Consider the following 16,214-nt stretch of genomic DNA (forward strand, 5'->3'; position numbering starts at 1 on the left):
CACCACCAAACATAGTGTGTGAACCTTGGTTAGATATTTTTGGAGAAAAACCCACTATCGCAGGTAGTGGTCGATGTGTTTTCTTCTCTCTCTCTCCTAGATTGCCCCCTCCACTAAGGCAGGGATTTTGTCTCCAGATCTACCCCGCACCTAGGAAGTGCCTGACACCAAGTAGGTGCTTGATAGATACTGGTTGAAAACAGGAATGAAAGAAGAAGTCAGTTTTGCTTAAGGGACAGGGATGACCTCCCAGAGGAGACAGAGTCCCAGTGGGTTCGGAAGGACAAATAGGGGACTGCTCAGAGGCGAAACTTCTGATAGAGTCCCCCTGCGCAGTGGCGGGGCTGACTCTCATTCCGGGCGCCCCGAGACAAGCAGAACTCTGACAAGTCGGGGGAGGCTCAGGCCCGTGCTTTCAGTTCAAGAGCAGGAAGCGCTCCAATCAGTGGTCAGAACAGCTCAGCAACAGAATGGTTGCTCTCAAGGGCGCCAGAGTGAGCAAGCTGAGACCCACATGTGGGCGGTGGGCCTCCAAGATGCTGCACACCATCACCAAACCTTTGCACCAAGGTGCGCCCCATTTGCCCCCCCCCCCCCCCCCCCCCCCCCCCCCCCCCCGGCTCAAGATCGCGGTGCAGGCAGGGGCGATTTTCTCCCAACTGGGAACCTTGAGCCCTTCCTGTCTCCACCAGTAGGGGGCGTTCTGCACGCTTGGCCATTTATGGGTAGGAAAACCTCCACCTGGTGAAATGGCAGGGCCTCTCACAGGTTGTATGACCTTGAGAAAGTGTCTGCCTGTCTCTGGGCTTCTGTTTCCTGATTTTATTTTTTTTTTAAGATTTTATTTCTTCATTTGACAGAGACACAGCAAGAGAGGGAACATAAGGCGCGCCTGGGTGGCTCAGTGGGTTAAAGCCCTTGCTTTTGGCTCAGGTCATGGTCTCAGGATCCTGGAATCGAGCCTTGCATCGGGTTCTCTGCTCAGTGGGGATCCTGCTTCTCCCTCTTCTTCTGCCTGCCTCTTTGCCTACTTGTGCTCTCTACCTGTCAAATAAATAACTAAAAAATCTTTAAAAAGAAAAAAAAAGAGTGAGGGAACACAAGCAGGGGGAGAGGAAGAGGGAGAAGCAGGTTTCCTGCTGAGCAGGGAGCCTGACGCAGGCTCAATCTCAGAACCTTGGGATCATAAGCTGAGCCGAAGGTTTAACCATGGAGGCACCCAGGCGCCCCAGTTTCCTGATCTGTACAAGCATACAGAGGAACAAGGCACCCAATGAGACCTCTTCAATCTCCAGACGTCTTTGCTTGAAGCCCGTCTGGTCCTCTTGGCCTGTATATGATTGGAGACTCCTGGGGAACAGAGAAAGTACTGGCTGAAGTCCTCTGCCAGACCCCCAGGAAGAGACAGGGCTCATGTCCACACAGCACAGGGCCAAGGGGGTGGGTGGTGGGCGGTAGTGGTAATGACTGTTGGGGGCCTGGTGATGCTCTGACCTCCTTCCTGGTCAAAGGCAGTGAAGTTTGTTCAGGCTCCATGAGTTACCAGCTGTGTTATCTGAGGCAAGTGACTTAATTCTAGGCTTTAGCTTCTACATCAATAAAACCAGAACAGTAACAGCTTTCCTCCAGGATGGGGAGTAAAACAAATGAGGGCTTTGAAAGCACCTTTACCAGATATACAAACAGCCATCAGGAGCCAGTCAGGGGTGGTTATTTCTTTATTTTTAATTTAAAAAAATTTTATTTATTTATTTGACAGACAGAGATCACAAGTAGGCAGAGAGGCAGGCAGAGAGAGGAGGAAGCAGGCTCCCTGCTGAGCAGAGAGCCCGATGCGGGACTCGATCCCAGGACCCTGAGACCATGACCTGAGCCGAAAGCAGAGGCTTAACCCACTGAGCCACCCAGGCGCCCCTTATTTTTAATTTTTAAAAGATTTTATTTCTTTATTTGAGAGAGAGACCGAGAGAGAGAGAGAGAGAGAGAGAGCACAAGCAGGGTGAGGGACAAAGGAAGAAGACGACTCCTGGCTAGCAGCGAGCCTGTGAGGCATGATCCCAGGGCTCAGTCCTGGCGGTCCTGGGGCTCCGGCTTCATGACCTGAGCCAAAGGCAGACACTTAGCTAACTAAGTAAACCAGATGCCCCTGATCAAGAGTTTTAGAATCTCTCCCCCAACCACTCCTTACCCTGGTCCATCTGTCCTCATACGCTGATTGATGCAGGGAGAAATCATAAACACTTTCTGTCTATGTCTAAAGCATAGCCGGCCCATAGTAGACACTGATATATCTGTTAAATGAAAGGTTCATTCCATAACCACTACCTCACTTGAGCCTTGAAGCAAACTGAGAAAGGGCAAGATAGTGGTTTTCTGCTGTAAGGGTGAAGCCACTGCAGCTGAGAAAGGGAAAGTGACTTGTCACACGGAAGAGCCGGGTTTGGAACTGGGTTCCTTCGCCCTGCAGAATCCAGCATTGAGATCCCATGCCATGCAGCCCTCCGGGGTCAGGCACTTGCCAGGCTCTGCCTGGACTCACCCTCACAGAAGGGCAACCCAGTGGGTGACACTTGGACTCGTCCAGGAGCTCAGCTCTGCTCCTTGATGGCCCGGAGGCTTTGCTCCTTGGATAGAAAGGCAGCTTGCCTTGGCTTAGCTGGCCTTTTATCAACCATGGAGGCACAGGACAGGTGTCCCAGAGCAGGTCAAGCAAGGGGAAAACTGGCAGAGTGCTGGGGCTGGCTGAGTCTGTGGGACTGCCTCTGGACGGCTGCCCCAGCCAGGGGACTCATGACAAGTTGACTTGGCAGGTCGGGGGTATGCCACCCCAGGGCCTGGGTGCTCCCAACCTTTGGGAACTACTATCGTGTTTTTGGTTAGTGGGGCGCTCTTATCCTGGGAGTTGGGGGTGGGTTTATAGAGGAGGGCAGTGCTTGGCTGCGAGTACCATGAGGAAGGCAGTGAGATCATCTCCAAGATTTCTCCCACCAGGGGTGTTGACACTACCCTACCCTGATGCCCAGTAGCCGTTTGAGGCCCGGGAAGACAGGAGAACCAGCAAGGAGCCAGATCAAGTTCTTGGTGTGCCCTGGGCAGGCCTTGGAATCTCTCTTTCCCTGGGGGCAGGACAGAACATTTCAGGGGTGTTAGGTATCAAAGTGGGGCTGGAGTGTTCCTGAAAGGGCAGCAAGATTTTCACAGGGTTGGGGGGGCTGCGGGGGTGGAGAACTCTAATAAGAGGGAGGGCTAGAGTATTAAAGTGGGATGCAGAATATTATGTGTGTTGGTCTGTTTTGGGGGACTGGGGTAAGACAGTCGGAGCACACATTTTAAGGTTGAGCTGGAGGGCAATGCTCTTGGGTCCCCTCCTTCTTTAGTAGCTCTGTGCTAACACTCAATCAACTTTGCTGCCCACAAAAAAAAAAAAAAAAAAAAAAAAAAAAAAGTTAAGCTGGAGCGTCACAGCAGTGTCTGAAGTATGTCAGAGATAATGGGGTATTGTGTAGTGGGGGTTACAGAATGTCATGGAGGGCTGGGTTGTTTCATAAGGTGATAGAATATTGTGGGGATTGGGGAAGACCTGGAGTATCTCAGAGGGAGGCTGGAATATTATGGAGAGGGCTAAAATCCCCTGGGAGAAGCTGGATTATTTGAGGGAGTAGGAGTTCTTCAGAAGGGGTAGAGTCTTTGTGGGGGAGGGGGTTAGGATATCTAAGAGGTGAGTGAGAACCGTGTTGGGGATGGTGTAGGGCCCGGAGACTGCCAGGGGAGCCCCCCCTTAGCTGTGAATCTGCAGTCCAGATTCTAGTGGTGTCCCCGGGAGTCCAGTCTCATGATTGCTCCTGTCTCCTCCCAGGGGAGGTTATCACCTCCAATTCAGTCATAAGCAGCCCTTAGCGATGGGGTGAGATGAGATGCTGGTGACCGTGGCCTTGGAAGCCAACATCCGCCATTGCCTCCAAGTCAATGGCACCAAGGAGAAGCCAGTCCCAGTGCAGAATCCTGCCTGAGTTCTGGGGCTTCCATTAAGGGTCAGGCCAACCTGACCATTCCTCTGCCTCTGAGTAAGACTCCCTTTCCCTTTTCAGCAACCTTCTCCCAAGAGTGGGGTTCCCAGTTGAAGTAGGGAGCACTGATGGCCACAGACCCCTCTGGTTTCAGGGGTCTCTTTGCAGTCTGCCTACAATCCATTCTGCACGGATGCGGGCAGCGTTGCTGGTTTGCTCACTCTGGGAGCCCTTTTGGGGAGTGTAGGAGCCTTTCTGTCTCAGTGATCCTGCAGCTTGTGAGATCGGAGGCCCTTGGGGGCCAGGAGGGCTCAGTGCTGGCAAGGGTGTTCATAGGCAGGGGGGAAGAACATGTGCCAACTCTGGGTGGCCTCCGGCCCTCAGAGAACAATTCCCGTTTGTTCTGCCAGGAACGGCTTTAGCGACCTGTTGGGCTCTCACTTCACCAAGTATCAGTGGGACTCTGGCAACTTCTTCAACCGCTGTACACGTGACACGTTCCACCTTGCAACAGGTAAGGGGCCCCGGCTCACTTAACACAGGACAGAGCCCCATACACCCTCCTGGCCAGAGCAGCAACATTTCTACCTTCCGTGTCCATACCCCAGCCACACATGCTGTGCAATGAGGTGGCACAAGGCTGTGGTTTCTCACCCGTTGCCAGCCTGAGGCCGCTATCTCCCCTCTCTGAATGTGCTATGTCCCCATCAAACTAAAGACTATCCTCTCACCCCCCAGCAGACTCCCTGGGGGGAGAAAGCTCTTGGGGTGGGGGTGGGGAGCTTCCTGTAGTCCTCCAGGCCTTATCAGTATGGGAAGAAAGAACATAAATATTGTCTCTGACACAGCCTGGTCAGCCTGGCCTGGCATATGTCCAGGCCTGGAGTCCCCACCAGAGGAAGGAAGGGAAGAGGGGATCACCTTTTATTGAGCACCTACTGTGTATCAGGCCCTGTTCTAGATGTTCTACATGCATTATCTCCCTGTGAGGTAGACTTGCTCTTCCTTTTATAGGGATAGGGGAACTGAGGCCCGAGAGCTCCAGACACTTGCCCAAGGTCACACAGCTAGTGAATGAGTAAAAAAGAGCTGGGTTTTGGTTAAGGGTCTACCTGAACTGACTAACACCGTCTTCTCTCCATAACCCTGATGTGGGTCACTGGACAAATCCTCATTCCTCCATCTGTTGGCTGGGTGGCCTTGAAAAAATTGCTTAAAATCCAGAAGCCTCAGTCTCCTGGCCTGTAAAATGGGTATATTAATAAAATCTATGTAATAGGATGAACAGAGATGATGCATGTGAAGTGCTTGTTGTATTGTATTAGTGTGCAGAATAAATGTTAGGCAATGTCTACATTTGAAACATATGGGAGAGACATAACCCCGCCACCAGGTTCAAGAAAGAGATGCAGCTCTGCCCTGGGATCCCCGAGTCTGAAGGAGAGACTAAGTACAGTGGCAGAAATCATTCCGCATCTGAGTTCATCAAGGGAAGGGAGAGGCATTAAGGAAGGGACCACTAGCCCACAGCCCCACTTTGCCCCCAAAGTACTGTACCCTGTTGCTTGGGGTTTATTTTATAAATATTGTTTCCTTGTCAGCCTTTTCCTCTGGACCCTTAAGAGGCTGGCCCAGAGCTGGCATCTCTCAGTACTGATTATGTTGAAAATAACTTGTTTATTAAGTATTTAGAATGAGCCAGTATTATCCTAAGGGCTTTTTGTACATTTGTGCATTTGCTCATTTGATCTTCATAATGACCACATTTGGGACTGTTATTTCCATTTTACAGACAGGGAAAGCGAGGATAGGGAAGGTAAGAGGTGGGTGTCTGGCATGTAGTTGGTTCTCCATGTACTCTGAAAGCCTGAATGAATGGATGAATACATTAAGAAGGGGTAGGTGGAAGCAAGGAGGTCAAGGTCACGGGTATCCATCTCTCCTCTCATCCAGCTTTATTAACAGCCACAACTGTGCCCATCACACCTTGTGCTTGGCCCCCAATTACCTGATGGACACCGTTCTAAAGAGCGGGCAGCTCTGTGGGGCCTGCTGACATCCTCTGAGCTGAATAAAGGATAAATCTTTCCTGCCAAGCATCCGGCTGGTGTGGCTCAGCTTGAGAACCTGACCTGGAAATTCCATGGTGAGGGCCCATCTCCAAGTCTCTGACAACCAATAAAGAATACAGGAAAACATTGCCCAGCTGCTCTCTCAGAGGTTCTAAGGAACTAGGAGGAAATTCATTCTTTATTGCAGCAAGAAAGATTTCAGTAAGACTGCAGAAGGGACTTACTGACAGAGCAGGGAACAAGCCTGGACTTCCTTACTAGAGTTAGAAAATGACACCGTGGTCCTTGTGGTTGGCTCCACAGGCTAAGTCCTGGGAAAGGAGGGAGCCAGAATGAGGCTGAACCATAGTCCCAAAGTTCCTGCACAGGGGACTACTGTCTAATGAAAGAGGCATATCACACCTCCAGGTCAACAGCCAACTGTGAAGTTACTGGAGAGGAGAGTTGGGGGTTCTGAGAGAAGGAGCTCATGTGGTCACATGGGAGGTACCCCTGGGGTGTGGGGTGGGTCACAAGAGCGTGAAGATGTCCAAGACAAATGAAGGGAGTAAAAGGGATACCAAGCTGCTGGATACCAGGCACCATGCTCAACACTTTACATGTGGTGTGTCATTTCACCCAGCCGCCCAACAAATATTTATTGAATGGGCCAGGCTCTGTGCTAGGGACTAAGGCTACAGCTGTGAACAAAGCAGACACAGTCGTAGTCCCTCTCCTCCTAGAACTTAGAAGGGGAGGAGATGATCAACACAAGCCTAATATCAAGGATGATGTGTGCTTTGAGGAAAAGTAAAACAGGGAAGGAGATAGAGCAAGGTGGCAACTGGGAGTCAGGACTCTTAAAAAAAAAAAAAAGATTGGGCACCTGGGTGGCTCAGGTCATGATCTCAGGGTCCTGGGATCAAGTCCCGTGTTGGACTCTCTCCTCAGCAGGGAGCCTGCTTCCCCCTCTCTCTCTGCCTGCCTCTCTGCCTACTTGTGATTTCTCTCTCTGTGTGTCAAATAAATAAATAAAATCTTAAAAAAAAAGATTAACTCATTTAATTCTCATAACTCAACTGTATGAGGTAAATACTATTAGCCCTACTTTACAGATGAAGAAAGTAAGGCACAGAGAGGCTAAATTATTACCCAAGATTGCACAGCTTTCTAAGTAGCTGTTAGTTTTCTAGGGTTGCCATAACAAATTAGCACCAACCAGATGGCTTCAAACAGAATTTGTTCTCTCATAGTTCTGGAGGCTAGAAGTCCAAAACTGAGATGTCAACAGGGTTCATTCTTTTTTTTTTTTTTTTTCCTCGCAAGTATTTTATTTATTTATTTGCAAGAGAGAGAATAAAAGTGGCAGAGGGGGAGGGCAAAGCTGATTCCTGGCCGAGCAGGGGCTCCATCGCAGGACCCTGGGGTCATGACCCGAGCCAAAGGCAGACGCCCAACTGACTGAGCCACCCAGGTGTCCCTATTTAATTTTTTTTAAGTAAGCTCTACATCCAGTGTAGGGCTTGAACTCATGATTATACCCATTGAGCCAGCCCAGGCACTGCATACCTTCCTTTTTAAAGATATTTATTTATTTATTTATTTATTTATTTATTTATTTACAGATATTTACAGATATTATTTACTATCCCTGCTCATGAGCAGGGATAGGGACAGAGGGAGAAGAAGAGAGAGAATCTTAAGAAAACTCCCTGGGGGGAGTGGGGGAGGGCTTGATCCCATAACCCATGAAATCAAGACCTGAGCTGAAATCAAGAGTCAGTTGCTTGGGTCCTGGGTGGCTCAGTTGGTTAAGTGACTGCCTTGGGCTCAGGCTATGATCCTGGAGTCCTGGGATCGAGTCCCACATTTGGGCTCCCTGCTCGGCAGGGAGTAAGCTTCTCCCACTGACCTCTCTCATGTTCTCTCTCACTCATTCAAATAAATAAAAAGGAAAAAAAAAAAGAGTCAGTTGCTCAACCAACTGAGCTCCCCAGTTTTTTTTTTTTTTAAGATTTTATTTATTTATTTGACAGAGAGAGATCACAAGTAGGCAGAGAGGCAGGCATGGAGAGAGGGGGAAGCAGGCTCCCTATTGAGCAGAGAGCCCAATGTGGGGCTTGATCTTAGGACACTGGGATCATGACCTGGGCTGAAGGCTGGGGCTTAACTCACTGAGCCACCTAGGAGCCCCTGGCACCTCACTTTTTAAACTGAATGTTCATTAAAGAAGTTTCTTGGGGCGCCTGGGGGGCTCAGTCAAATGACTGACTGACTCTTGATTTCATCTCAGGTGGTGATCTCAGGTCATGAAATTTGAGCTCCTCATTGGGTTCCACACTCAGCAGGGAGACTGCTTAAGGATTCTCTTCCTGTGCCCCTCCTGCCACTCATGTGCTCTCTCTTTCTCAAATGCATGAATTAAAAAAGAAGAAGAAGAACTTTCCCTATCAGGACATACAGATCTCTCTCATTCTTTTTCATAGCTGTATAGTGTCTCATTTAATAGGTGGGCAGTCCTCTACCTAACCTAACCCCTTACTAATAGACAATTGGGTTATTTTGGGTCTTTTGCTGTTGCTAATAGTGCTGCAGAGAATAACATCATGCAAACTTCATTTCTCACCTGTGCAAGCATTTATGAAGGAGAAATTCCCAGAACCAGGATATCTGGATGCATTGAGAATTTTGATATGTTTTTGCCAAAATGCCCTTTTGGGGGCCTGTACCGATGTATATTCCCGTGTGCGAGAGTCGTCTAGGACAGCATGCATGAGAATGTGATTTCCTCACAGAAGGAGCTGCAGACTATGTTATTAAACTTTGGCATCTTATGCCAGAGTGATAGGAAATGGTACCTCAGTGATTTCCCTGATTTTCGTTTCTCCTGAGTTTGAGCTTCTTTCCGTATGTTGAGAAGCCATTTGTATTTACCTTTCTGCGAACTGTCAATTCATATCCTGTGCCTATTTCTATTAGGTTGTTGGTCCTTTTAATGATTTTCCAGAAATGCTTTATAAATTAGATGACCCTTTGTCTGCGATCTGAGTTGCAAATATGTTCCTCTAGTTTGTCATTTGTCTTATGACTTGATTGGAGTGTTTTACCTGCAAAAGGTTTTGGTTTGTACTTACTTGACTTTAATCAAACTTTAAAAAAATATATATCTGAGAGAGAGAGAGAGGGCACGAGCAGGGAACGGGGAGGGACGAAGGAGAGGGAGAAGCAGACTCCTCATTGAGCTGGGAGCCCGATGCGGGACTTGATTCTAGGACCCTGAGATCATGACTTGAGCTGAAGGCAGAGGCTTCATCTACTGAGACAGCCAGGGTCCCTAATCAAACTTTTTTGGATGGCTTTTTGGGTTTGAGTCATGATTAGACTTTTCCCCCTCTAAGATTATAGATTCTCCAATGTGTTCCTCTCCTTTTTTTTTTTTTTTTTAAGATTTTATTTATTTGTCACAGAGAGGGATCACAAGTAGGCAGAGTGGCAGGTGGGGGGGGCAGGCTCCCCACTGAGCAGAGAGCCCGATGTGGGGCTCGATCCCAGGACCCTGAGATCACGACCCGAGCCGAAGGCAGAGGCTTAACCCACTGAGCCACAAGGCACCCCTGTTCCTCCCATTCTTCCACTAGTGTTTTATGGTTTTGTTTTGGTTTTTTTAAATATTTAAATATTTGATCCCTTTAGAGCTTATCCTTAGTGAGGTACTCTGTATGACGTAGAGATCTAATTTTTTTCCCCACTTGGCTACCTAGTTGTCTTTTTTTTTTTTTTAAGATTTAATTTATTATTTGAGAGAGAGAGAGATTGAATGAGTGAGAGGAGGGGCAGAGGGAGAATCAGACTCCCTGTGGGGCAGAGAGCCCAAAGCAGGGCTCCATCCAGGACCTGAGCCCAAGGCAGACACTTAACCGACTGAGCCACCCAGGCGCCCAGCTACCTACTTAACACTGTTTATTAGAAAATTAAAAAACAACAATAACAACAGCAAACCCCCCACTGTTTATTAGAATCCATTCTCCACTTTGAGATGCTGCATTTATCAAATATTAAGTAACTGTACATTGAATCTATTTCTGGACAGTCTGTTCCAGTCCATTCGTCTGCTTGTCTCCTGCACCCAAGTCAAGTTGTTTTAATTATTGACCCTTTAAATATGATCTATAGTAGTGAAGTTAGTCTTGTCCTCTCTGCCCCTGTCCCATGCAGTTTCCTGGTATTCTCCACCTCCCCTTTTTTTTTTTCTTCTCCGAGAGTGGTGAACCTTAAGGAGATCTCATGGGACTTATACTCTGTAAGGAAACACACAATAAACAATAATTACATGTCACTTGGTAGTGGCAAGAAAAACAATAAAGCAGATAAAAGGACCGAAGGCGAGTAGGGAGTCCCATTTAGTCAGGCAGGCAGGGAAGGCCCCTGGAAGAGGTGGCTACACCTGAGTGAAGGGATGGAGGCCCCGCAGATACCTGGCAGAAGACTCTAGTAGCAGGACCAGGGACAAATGCAAAGGCCCGAGCCTTTGCTTGGGCACGCTTGGCATGCTGAAAACAACAAGGCCGCCAGTGCAGCTGGAATGGAGAGCTCAGATGGGAGAGGGGGAGGCGATGAGGTAGATCAGGCAGGCCTTGCAGGTCGTAGCAAGGGCTCTGGCTTTTCCCTGGAGATGGGGAGCTGTGGGAGGGGAAGGAGCAACCTTAGTAACGGGTTCTGACCTCCCTTTTTACAGGCTGCAGCGTGGAGAACAGACTGTGCAGGTGAGGGCTGCAGCAGGGAGGTCAACAGGATTTGGGCTGGGTGAGTGGATTGTAACTCAGTTTCCTTGTCCATCTCCCCCACTGAACTGTGAGCTTTACAAGGACAGGCAGTGATCTATGCGCCGAGCAGGCATGGATAAACATTGTGGGAGGAAGAAGGGAGGGAGGATAGACTGGAGCAGGCAGGAGACGCAGGTTCCCCTGGGGAATGGCCCTGCAAAGGCCACAGACTGTAGAGGGAGCAGATGTGATAACAGAGCTGGCTCCCTAGCAGAGATGAAGGCTGGAAGGGGCTGAAGTGCTGGTGCCCACCCAACCCAGGATCTGGGACCCCTCTCCTGCGCCCCCAGTAAGGACAGGCTGTGTGCAGTTTAGGCTGGAGTTTTGCTACCACAGGGACCCTGGAGAGGGTCTCTGTTCCTCAAGGACGGAAGGTTCAGGGGTGAGGTAGTCTGGGAGAGAGAGCAGCTTTTCTGAATTCCGGCACACTGAAGCCCTTGGGAAGGGATAATTTGTCCTCTTTACAGATGGTAAATTGAAGACTGAGGCTCCAAGAAGGAAAGGAACTCATCCAAGGTAACATAGCAAATAAATGGACGAGCCCAGTTTCAGGGACTTGGTATCTATAAGAAGCTCTTTGTCCACTGCCTACTGGTCTGGTCTGGGTCTGGGTCTCTCTGCAGTTTTGGGGAGTGACCCGGTGCAGAAGGAAGAGAGGACTCCTGACCTTCAGCCAGCCCTTAGCTGCTGCCCAGGCACTGCTGCTGATGCCCCAGTGGGGGTAGGACCCAGCTATGGGGAAGAGGAGAATGAGACCCTTCAGGACTTCATGATGCTTTGAGCAGAATGGGCCTGGCAGGGCAGGTTTATATAAGAGGCACCAAGCTAAAGGGCAGAGGAAAGAGGTTGGGCTTTGAAGTACAGCTTGGCTTTGCCACTATCTTGCTGTGTGATTTTAGGTAAATAGCATCTATCCAGAAACCTCAGTTTGTGCATCTGTAAAATGGGAATAGCATCTCTTCCCTACAGGGCTGGCATGGGGTTGAATGAGGCAATAGGAGTCCAGTGTTGCCTGAAAACACTTCCTTTCTGGCCTTCCCCCACCCAGATTAGGGTGCTGACATCCTGTCCCCTGTCCACTGCTCCTGGGTGAAAAGGAACATGAGTTGTGTCTCAAGTCCCAGGCCTACAAGTGAATTCAGGCTATGGAGAATCTGGCCAGTGCTGGTGCCTACTAGGGTCAGGTGAGCTGCATGACCCCCCAGGACAGGTGAGTGGACCCTGCTCTGCACCAAGTACCTCAAAGTACTTGCTCACTCTGGGCCTCAGTTCCAGGGAATTTTTTTTTTCATTTTTTTCAAAGATTTATTTATTTATTTATTTATTTGACAGACAGAGATTACAAGTAGGCAGAGAGGCAGGAAGGGGTGGGGGAAGCAGGCTCCCCACAGAGCAGAAAGGCCGATGTGGGGATCCATCCCAGGACCCCAGGATCATGACTGAGCCACCCAGGTGCCCCAATTCCAGGGAATCTCTTGAGCACTGGTTGGGGATTGGCAGGCCTTCTAATGGGCAGATGGAGTAGGCTGATTCAATAGTAGTGAGCTTCCTGTCCTTGAGGTATGTAAACAGATACTACACAAGCCCTGGGCAAGGATTCACTCATCAACAGACATTAAATCGTGGCAAGAAAGAGGGTACAAGATATGGGAGGGGATTAAGAAGTCAAGGACTGCTAAACTGAGTTCTGAAGGACCAGTATGAGTTAAAGTAGGGAAGAGAAGAGTGTTTAGGTCTGAGAGAATAGGAGGTACAAGGCCTAGAGGCAAGAGAGAGCCCTTCATTTTCAAGGAACTCAAAGTTTAGCATGGCAGAAGGGCAGAAAGCAAAGGCCAGTGACTGAGTTGGGTGAGGTCTGAAGTTACCAGCAGTCATCTAAAAGGGGATCCATCTTAGAGGTCAGGATCCACCCTGCCCCATGATGGTCAAGGATGAGGAGTGAGCCAGGTGAGAGGATGGGGCAGGGAGGGAACCCTCTGTGCAAACACCTGGAGGAAAGGAAAGAGAGTTGAAAGCAGCTCAGTCTGCATAGAGTCTGGCTGGGAGAGAGGACAGGGAGTGTGGCTGAGACTAGAGATGCAGGTAGGGTCCCGTGGGTCTTGCTGGGTAGCCTGAGGGCCACTAGGAGTCACCAAAGGGTTTTATACAGTGGAAGTGTGTGTATTTGGTGGTGGTGTGGGGGGAGGGGTAGTGATCCAATCCCAGTAAAAATACTGAGGAAGGATATCTGAGATGCCCTTTAAAGTCCCTGCAGACCCTAAGACCGAGCAGAACCTCTGGGGAGTCCAGCTCTCTAAAGCACAACCCCATTAGAGGCATCTCAGGGAGGATGAGAAAGTTCATTTGTCAGAGGAACCTGAGAGAAGTCAAGTGACACCTGGAGGTGGTGTCTCGTCTCAGCTCATCACTGTGATTCAGTGAGTCAGTAAGTCTTAGCTCTCAGAACGTAGGGGCTGGAAGGAAATTTCTCCCGTCATAAGATGGAGAAGTGAGGCTCCTGGACATAGATGAAGTGAAATTGCTCCAGACTCAGAGAAGATCAGCGGCAGGGTCCGGTCAGGGAGCAGGAAACTAGTATCTGCTGAGGACCTAGTACGTGCCAGTCCAGTGCTAGGCACTGTTACATCACATCATTTAATGCAGTACCGCTTCGTTCCGCAAAGCAGCTGACTCGGGTGCAGATGGCAGGACTCTCGTTCCGGCTCATTTCGGAGGTAGGGCTGGAAACCAGGTCTGCGGACTCGTCCTGCAGCACTTTCGAGTCTACCTTAAGGTAGGAGGGACGGAGGCGGGGCGTGTGCAGCAGAGTGAGGGGGAGGATGCGGCTCTGTCTCTGGGACTTTCCTCTCTGAGATCAGAGACCCGAAATAGTTGCGCTCCAGTGGGCGCCCCGAAGCTTGGCCACACTTTCTCAGCCCCGCCCGCTGCGGGGAGCGGTCTAGACACAGCGCGCCGTCCCATCTCCCCGGAGCACGGCGTGAGCCTCGCCAAACGCTCGGTGCGCCGTGAACGTGCCCCGGGGTATTCGGGCGCGCTGAAGCTGCTGCCGCGGCGCCAGGGTCCGGATGCCGGCCCCGGGGAACACATCGCAGCACACCTCCGCCTCTCCACTCCCAGCGCAGCTGCTCCGACGGCCGCGCCGCTGAGCGTGTCCGCCGCCGCCCCGCACTCCCCAATTAGGAAGCAGAGGCGGACTCCGGGCACGCCTCCCTATGACGTCACGAAGCCGTCCAGGAAGCCCCGCCCAGTGGCCTCCCCTGGGAAAGGCCTTGGTGCGGGGTGGGGGGTAATGGAGGCAGGCTCTTCAAGGGTGGAAATAACTCCCGGGTGAGTCACACACATTATACCTGCCCTGAGAAATAAAGGCAGAGTGAATAGTCTCCTAATTTTAAAATGTACTAATTCACTCAGTTGTTCTTCATCCACCCATCCATCTGTCTGTCCATCCGTCTGGACCATGCACTCAACCACAGCTCTTGGACACCTTCTGTGTGTGCCAGGAGCTGAGCTGGGTGCTAGTGATAAATAACGATGAACCCTGTGCTTGTGCTCAGGAAGCTCGGATTCTAGTGAGGAAGTCTGACAGTAACAAATGCTTACACCCATCATGCTTTTATTACAATCGTGATCCGTTCTAGGAACATAAGGTACAGGCTGCTGGGATAACGGAGTGTTTAATTTAGATTGGGGGCTTGGGTCTCTGGAGAAGTTCTGTTCGAGCTGACTCCTGAGGCAACAAAAGTGTTGTAGGCTGTGGGAAGAGCTTGTGGAGAGGCATTGAGGTTGGCACGCACTTGGAAGGTTCTGGAAAGGATAAAGAGGCCAGTATGGCTGGAAAAGAGTTGGGGGAGGGAAAGCAAGGTGAGGTAAGACTCTGGAGCTTTGGAGGAGCAGATTATTCAAGACCTTGAAGACAAGAGTAAGGGAGTAGAATTTTAAGTGTGATGGGCAGCTCCAGGGGGCCTTTGAGCTGGAAGCAGGGGGTCATTTTGTTTTGCTTTAAGATCTTACTGGCTCTGTGTGGAGAATAGACAAGAGTGGACACAGGGAGACCCATTAGGAAGACCTTGTAGGTGACCTCCAGGACTGAGGGTAGTGTGCTAGATGATTGGGGGCAGGGGGGATGATGTTGGTGGAGAGCCGTGAGCGGACTCAAGAAATAATGAGAAGATAGGATCTACAGGCGGGCTGGTTGCTGGATTGAGTGTGGAGGGATGGATGGGACCAAGAGAGATTAAGATTAAGTACTTTTATTGGACAATTATTTGTAGAGTCCTCTCTAGGTGCCAAGTACTGTTCTAGAGAGGCCGTCAAGATTCAAATCCTGGTCCTATCACTTGCTGGCTGTTTACCTTAGGGAACTAATTTAACCTCTCTCTGCTAGGATCTCTTCTTTTAAAAAGCAAGGATCGGGGTGCCTGGGTGGCTCAGTGGGTTAAGCCTCTGCCTTGGGCTCAGGTCATAATCTCTGAGTCCTGGGATCATCCCGCGTCAGCCTCTATGCTCAGTGGGGAGCCTGCTTCCTCCTCTCTCTCTGCCTGCCTCTCTGCCTACTTGTGACCTCTGTCTGTTAAATAAATAAATAAAATCTTAAAAAAGAAAAAAAAAATAAAAAAGCAAGGATCCTAATAACACCCAAGAGGATTGTTGTCAGGATTAAATGAGTTAATATATGTAAAACCCTGGATCTGGAAGTCTGGGACTGGGCTCTGAGACTTAGCACTTGGACTTGGCTGTTTGGGACAAAGTGCTTGGGTCTGCTTCTTAGAGTAACCAAGGCTCCATTTCTTGAGCCTGCCCTTAACCTGACTGTCTTCTCTGTGGCTTCATAGCACATGAGAAAGGGGTGACCTGCTCTGTCTGCACTGTTTGCTCCACGGAAACCTCAGATGGAAGGGAAATAGAAAGCTGTTCTGGACCTCTCCATGGGGCCTTGTTGGGGCCCTTTTCTTTTCCCCCTAAGCCAGGAAACCCATACTCCCTACTCTTCTGCCCCTCCCCCATAGCCATCTGTTTAAAGGAAGTGGCTCTTTAGCTCTTCACAGGAAGCCACAGGCCTCCTTGGCCTCAGCTCCCTCCAGTTACTGCTGGCCCAGGCCCCCTTCAAGGCTGAATCCGGGGATACCCTATACCTGGCATCACTCTCTGCGGCCCAGCCAAGGAGAAGTGTGTGTGGTATGTTCTCGTTTCCTTTAGATCCCGTGGCTCCAGTCTAAATGCACAGGCTGGAGGCCTGGAGGTGAGACCTGATTCTAGAGGGTCCTGAATGCTGTGCTGGGGAGTTTGGACATCCCAGCATTGCAGGGCTGAGGGCCTGCAATGCAAGGGAGAGG

General features: G+C 50.0%; 1 protein-coding gene and 1 long non-coding RNA gene across 5 annotated transcripts in view; one reads left to right on the forward strand and one right to left on the reverse strand.

Moving 5' to 3' along the window:
* The window catches only part of LOC309841656, a 963,915-nt gene that overhangs the window by 809,188 nt on the left and 138,513 nt on the right, over positions 1 to 16,214 (forward strand). The window lies entirely within an intron of this gene.
* WASF2 (WASP family member 2) overlaps positions 1 to 16,214 on the reverse strand; it is a 937,387-nt gene that overhangs the window by 115,376 nt on the left and 805,797 nt on the right. Inside the window, exon 1 of one of the 4 annotated variants that reach the window (XM_082684863.1) lies at positions 4,929 to 5,079. The exons of the other annotated variants lie outside the window; for them this stretch is intronic. The gene's annotated coding sequence lies outside the window, so the exon portion shown is untranslated. Of the gene's footprint in view, positions 1 to 4,928; positions 5,080 to 16,214 lie in introns of those variants that run through there. 4 annotated transcript variants of the gene reach the window in all.

Source organism: Mustela nivalis (genome assembly GCF_964662115.1).
Source record: "Mustela nivalis genome assembly, chromosome: 10".
Taxonomy (NCBI): domain Eukaryota; kingdom Metazoa; phylum Chordata; class Mammalia; order Carnivora; family Mustelidae; genus Mustela; species Mustela nivalis.